Source organism: Vitis vinifera, chromosome 8 (genome assembly GCF_030704535.1).
Source record: "Vitis vinifera cultivar Pinot Noir 40024 chromosome 8, ASM3070453v1".
Lineage (NCBI taxonomy): Eukaryota > Viridiplantae > Streptophyta > Magnoliopsida > Vitales > Vitaceae > Vitis > Vitis vinifera.
The window spans coordinates 8,761,331-8,768,105 of record NC_081812.1 but is presented as its reverse complement, the minus strand read 5'-3'; positions in this window follow the sequence as shown (position 1 = coordinate 8,768,105).

Sequence of the window (6,775 nt, the reverse complement as noted above, 5' to 3'; positions counted from 1 at the left end):
TATATTTGTGAGAGAGAATGAGCGTGTGTACCTTGTTCGTGCTTTTTGAAGGGTTTGATATAGAATTGATGGCACCATCATTATCTTTCTTGTAATGATGATTGCCCGGCGAAAATCGAGCTTTGATAGGACAGTCAACGTCGTCACTACTGTGTGGACTAGGCAATCATATCAAGTAAGGGCGGCTTACTAGTGCCATTTGCTGACTATCATGCCAAAATATCGGACCGTGTAGCTGATTGTCCATTTAGCTTGTCAATGTCTAGGATTACGTGTAACAATTGATTAACATTGACTTTTGAGTGTGAATGACATCTAGTCCACTGCTCAAACGTCAGGCGTTTAAGTCGTCGCTCAGACATCAAGCATCTAGTTCGGAGCTCAAACATCAAGCGTGGTTGACCACACATGTTAGAAATACTGAGAACTTGGCTGGATTGATTTGTCCGTCTGATAGGTCCAATCGGCTTGGTCTATCCATTTCATCTGGCATTGTGAGCCCGCCTAAAAGGTCAGCTAGCTTGGTTTGTCCATTTTATCTGGCATTGTGAAATAATGAAAACTTCTCACTTATGGTGCTAGATGGAGTTTATCTTGGTCCAGACGAGTGATCCCAGACGAGTTATATGTTTGCCCTAATCGACCAAAAGGTTTTGAGTATGGGAATGACACGTGGAGGCCCCCCACAATGCCCCATAATCCATCTGTCTTTATCCGATAAGGTAGTTGTTAGGTGAGGTATGATGGATTATCCATTTTCAAGTTTTTGGGCGCCAATGGGCGCGTGAAACTTCAGCACAGCTTTTGTACAATACTTTGGATATTACTATTGCCCGCATTTTCCATATACAGGACTACACAACTTTTGAGACAATAGAAGTGGTAGGTCATCTTCCCATTTTCTGCTTATTTTACCTTAGTCTCTCATTTTATAACGATTTCTTTGTTGCCCCTTAGGTGGTAGTTGGAGTCTGAAACCTTATGCGGCAACGCACTCACCTTTTCCACCGGCTAGAAGCAATTGAGACCATGAGGGCGTACGTTGCCCATAATGTGGACGAGAATGAGGATCTCCTTGCCAACTTGGAGATTGTGAAGAGCGAGACTGTTGCTGCCCAGGAGTTGGCTAAAGAAGGTGTTGGTCTACTGAGGAAGGCCGAGAAGGAGAAGAATGTGTCTCAGGTTAAAGCTTGCCAATTGGTTGAAGAAAAGACAATCATGGCGGCCGAGAAAGAGAAGGTTGAAGAAGAAGTTGTCCGACTGAGGCATGAACTGCAAGATCCCCGGGCAGGGTTTGATTCTTTGTTTTTCTTTACTTTGTCCAGTTGAAGCCCAGTCTTCCATACTTGTGAATACAACGAATGCTTTTTCTTTTTTGAGATGAATGCACCCATTATTTTAAGTATGTTTGCTTTAGTCGTTTATCTCTGCTATATTATATAAGCAATTTTACTAATAATATAGCTTTAGGGTGGTCATATTTCATGGGCAAAGATGGGTACTCCATCTATAGTCTAAAGGTGGTATGCCCTCGAGTCTCCTGCCTTAGTTACAACATATGGTTGTTCCCAATTAGATTGCAACTTTTCAGTTCCTACTTCAATTGTATTCTCTCTTCCAAGGACTAAGTATCATGACTGAAAAAATCGTGGTCGTGTCTTTTTGTTGTACTAAGCAATTGTCCTTTGATGGCATGAAGCTATTTGAATAGTCGTATCTCTTTACAATCCATCTGCCCAATCCCGATGTTTTATGAGTTCTTCATCATTGTCCATTTGGTCTTGCACGGTTGTTTTGACAGTAGGCATGTCAATCTCAGTTGGAATAATGGCCTCCATTCTATAAGCAAGGGCGAAAGGAGTGGCCCCCGTTGGCCATCTGGATGTTATCTAATAAGCCCGTAAGACTCCAGGTAGCTCGTCTACCCACTTTCCTTTTACCTCTTCCAACATTTTCTTCAATGCATTCAATAGGGTTTTGTTTGTCGCCTCCGCTTATCTGTTGCTTTGTGGATAGCAAGGTGTAGAGTAAAACTTCTTGATGTTTAACTCCAAGTAGAATGTTCGAAAAATAATACTATCAAACTGTGGTCCATTATCTGTCACAATTTCTCATGGAACTTCGAATCGACATACGATGTTTTTTCAGATGAAATTGAAGACATCTTTATCTTTGATGTTGGCATAGGCTTCTACCTTTATCCATTTGTTGAAATAGTCGGTTGCAACAAGTAAAAACTTCTTCTATGTTGCTGCAATGGGCAAGGGCCTAACTATGTCCATCCCCCACTATGCAAACGATTAAGGACTTATGATCGAGTTGAGAGCTTTAGAAGGCACACGGGGAATGGGAGCATGTCTTTGACACCGATCACACCTCTTAACATAACTTTTAGCATCCTGTTTCATGGTGGGCTAGTAGTACCCTTGCGTATAAGCGCGATGTGCCAAAGTTTGTCTGTCTAGGTGATTGCCACATACACTTTCATAGAGTTCGGCCATAACATATTTGGCCTATTTCTCGTTCAAACACTTTAGGTATGGACCTCCAAATGACTGTCTATACAATTGGTCATTAATTAGAGTGAAGTGTGCTGCTTGTATGTGGAGTTTGTGCACTTACTTCTTGTCTCCTAGTACCTCCCCTGTCTAAAGGTATTTCACGATGTTAAGCAACCAACTTGAGTCTATTTGATTGATGTTGCACACTAGCTCGGGTGTGATTGAGGGGGTAGCTTTAAGGTAAACAGGTAGCATCACTGTTTTTTTTAATGGGAAAAGTGGCAGCTATTCTGACTAGTGCACTACCTTCCTATTCTCCTCACGTGGCACCCGTCTAATGACCCACTCATCCAACTTTTCTAGGCGAATTTCCACCATGCTGAGGTAGCAAGCCATGTGTTCATCCTTTGCTTCATACTCTCGTTGAATCTGTCCGACAATTAGTTGAGAGTCACTCTTGATTTCCAACTTGGTTGCTGCTAATACTTAGGCAAGATCTAGCCCGACTAGGACAACTTCATATTCTACTTCATTATTGAAGATAGAAAAGTTGAGACAGATAGCTTACTCCATCAGGTCCCCAATTAGTAATTGTAGGATCAAGCCTACTTTGAATCCAGACACTTTGGACGCTCTGTTATATAAAGGATCCACCACTACTTTCTAGGGCGATCAACCAGATATGCTTGTTTTTTTAGGGAGTTCAGCTATAAAGTCGACCATAACTTGTCTTTTCAATGATAACCTTAGCTAATACTTGATTCCGTACTCGCTCAACTCGATGACCCACTTCAACATTCGTCCGAATAGATTTGGCTTGTACAGGGTAACTCATAGTGACTAGTTTGTGAGTATGGTCACTTAATGAGCCTGGAAATATGGGCGAAGCTTTCAAGTGACATCCTTTAATGCTAGAGCCGTCTGTTCTACCTGGGAATATCGAGTCTTAGCACCTACCATTGCCTTGCTCACGTAGTAGACATGTCTTTACTCTTTGTCTCGTATCTAACGAAACATGATGACCTTGACAATATAGTCAAATACAACTAAGTACATATAGAGTTCTTTTCCAGACTTAGGGTTGCTTAGGATGGGCGGTTCAGTGAGGTAGTGTTTGACTGCTCCAAATGCCTACTCACATTCGTTTGTCCAGCTGAACGTGCTTGTCCCCCTAAGTGTGAGGAAGAAATGTCTCAACTTGTTTATGAAACGAGCTATGAAACATCCTAAAGCTACGAGATGACCTGTGAGGCGTTGTAACTCTTTCTTGTTGTTTGGAACGAGTGTTTCAAGGACAGATTTTACTTAAGCCGGATTAACTTCAATTCCTCTTTGGATTACCATAAACCTTAGAAACTACCCCGCACTGACACCAAAGGTACACTTAGCTGGATTGAGCTTCATGTTGTATGCTCGCATAAAACAAAATGTTTCTTCCATGTGTTGGGCTTGTTCAGCTAGGGTTTCGCTCTTTACAACAATGTTGTCAATGTAGACTTCCATAGTTCAGTTAATCAGGGACTTGAAAATTTTCGTCATTAGCCTCTAGTAGGTAGCACCAACGTTCTTGAGTCTGAACGACATGGCTTTGGAACAATACAACCCTTGCGGTGTAACAAAGGTTATTTTCTCCTCATTCGGCTAGAACATGGGGATTCAATGGTATCCGGAGAAGGCATCTAGAAAGGAAAGATCTCATGCCCGACGGTGGAATCAACTATCTGATTTATTTGGGGTAAGGAAAATCTATCCTTTGGGCAGACGTCATTTAAGTTGGTGTAATCAAGACAAACTCGTCATTTTCCATCATTCTTTGGAACGACTACCACGTTTGCCAACCAGTTCAAATATTTGACTTTTCTGATAAATCCAGCTGCCAACAGTTTGTCAATTTAGGTCTAGATGATTTTCTGTCTATCCGGATGAAAACGTCGGACCTTTTGTCAAACAGGACGTGAGGAGGGCGTGATGTTAAGTTTGTAGGAGGCCATAGATGGATGAATTCCTAGCATATCTGAGTGAGTCCAGGCAAAGATGTCCTTTTTTCATTGAAGCGCACTTTCTAACAGTTCTAGTTCATCCTGTGTAAGCAGAAAGTTATTATAGGTGATTTGATCTATGTCATGTGAGAAGCATAGTGGCTAGAGTGAATTAGTTGCAGATGGATCTTTCTCTGTCGGGATCAATAATTGCTATTGTTTCCTTATATTTGATGATTCTGGATGTGTCTTCTCGCCGATTGGATGTCCGGAATCTAACGCCACTTGATAGCATTGGCACGTAACTAGCAGGCTGCCAAAGAGATCGACTTGTGCTTCCTCTATGAGGTAGCTCACCATTTGATGGTATGTAGAGAGAATGGCTTTCATTCTATGAAGCCATGCATGTCCCATAATGGCATTGTATGGGGACAAATTGTCGACTACTGAGAATTATACATTCAGGGTGACTAGGCCAGCTTGAACGGGCAACACGTCGCCCAGAGAAGTTGTAACTCCATTGAATTCGAATAACAAATGCCCTAGGTTCTTTAAGGCGGATGGTGAGTAACTCATCTGTTTGTGGGCTGACATTTGCAAGAGGTCAGTTGAGCTACTCGAATCAACCAAAACTCTTCTCACGTCGAATCCGCCTACCCCTAGTGTCAGGACTAGGGCATCTTCATGCGGTTGCAATACTCAGTTAGCATCTACTGGAGGAAAGATAACTATGCCATCAATGGGGTGCACACTCCCTTCCGAAAAGTTGCGTTGAATGGAGTTAACCCGCTCTTTTTCAAAGCCTGCATAAAGCAACATTCGCCTTTGCCGCTTAGAACTGTGTCTTTCGTTTACAAGGCCTACATGTTTGTAGTTGATGACAACTTCTAGAGCTGCCAGAGATGCAGGAGTTTGGACGACTGCCTCTTGCGTCGTATCTCTTTGCCCGCCAGTTGTGTTAACATACTATTTTAGGTGCCTGACTTTGATCAATTTCTTCACCAAGTAATGGAGACTCTTATATTGCTCGGTGGTATGGCCATGATCCTTATGATAAGAGCACTCTTTGTTCCGATCCCACCTAGCTTGATTTGTCTTGATCGACTCTAGCTATCTGAAGTCTGACATATCGCGGATCATTGGGAGGAGTCTCTAGTATGAGATACTGAAAAGGGTCAGTCTCACCTGATGCTGGTCGGCCCACCTCTTGCTAGCTTGCCTCGATTGGTTCAAGGACTTAGAACTTTTTGCTTCGTCATCCTTGGTCGGACGATTGGTGACCAAGACATGTTGTGTAGCTGGCTGGACATCGTCTTCAAACATGGAGTATTTGTCTGCTCGCCTGAACAAGTCCTCAATTGTTGTAGGTGGCTTCTTTACGAAATACTAAAAAAATGGCATGCCTAGGCTAATGCTTCGCTTGAAGATCTGTAGGATGACGTTCATACTACAGGACTCCACTTAGAGCACGGCTTGCCCAAATCGCTTCATGAAGTTTTTGAGTGACTCATTCTCCTACAACTTGATGTTCTACAGGATGCTTATGTTATGCTTATGGCAAGTGGAACACAAGTAGTGGCCCATAAAAGCTTCTGATATATCCCGAAAAGTGTTCACGGAATTTTGCAAAAGACAATGAAACCAAGAAAAAGCTTGGTTGTGTAGGCTGGTCGGAAAGACCTTGCACAACAGTGCATCATTCCCTATATCGAGGGTCAGGAGCTGCTTGAAGTGCATGATGTGATCGAACGAATCGTTTGTTCCGTCATACGCTGTGAATTTTGGCACTATGAGCCCCCTAAACGACTCATAGTTAATAATATGAGGATTAAACGACGTGGAGAGCATGTCATCTAACCGCCGGGTAATAGAGCCGAATGGAGCTTAAATTGCTAGGACCTCAGCTTACTACTGTCTTAGCGGTTGAGAGGGTCATCCCGACATAACTACTGCGGCTGGGAGACCTAGACGAGTCTTCAAGGTTTTTAGTATGCATGGTTGCTCCTCCACGCTTGGTGCCTGAGATCCTAATCGAGCTCGCAACGTATCTGACAAATTCGACCTTTTGTCCTGCCTTTTTTTCATTGATGTCTGGGTAAAGTCAATGCCTTCGTCTAGCTGCGTTTGGTGAGCTAGCGAAAGCTCCTCCTCAGACCGTGTCATGTAGCTACTAGAGGAGAACTCTGTGTTCCTAGAGAAAGATGTCTCATCAGTCTGTCTTAAGGCTGTTTGTTGGCTTTGAGGGTGCCAACTTTGAGAGAGGCCCAATGCTAACATTTGTGCCCGCAACTCTTC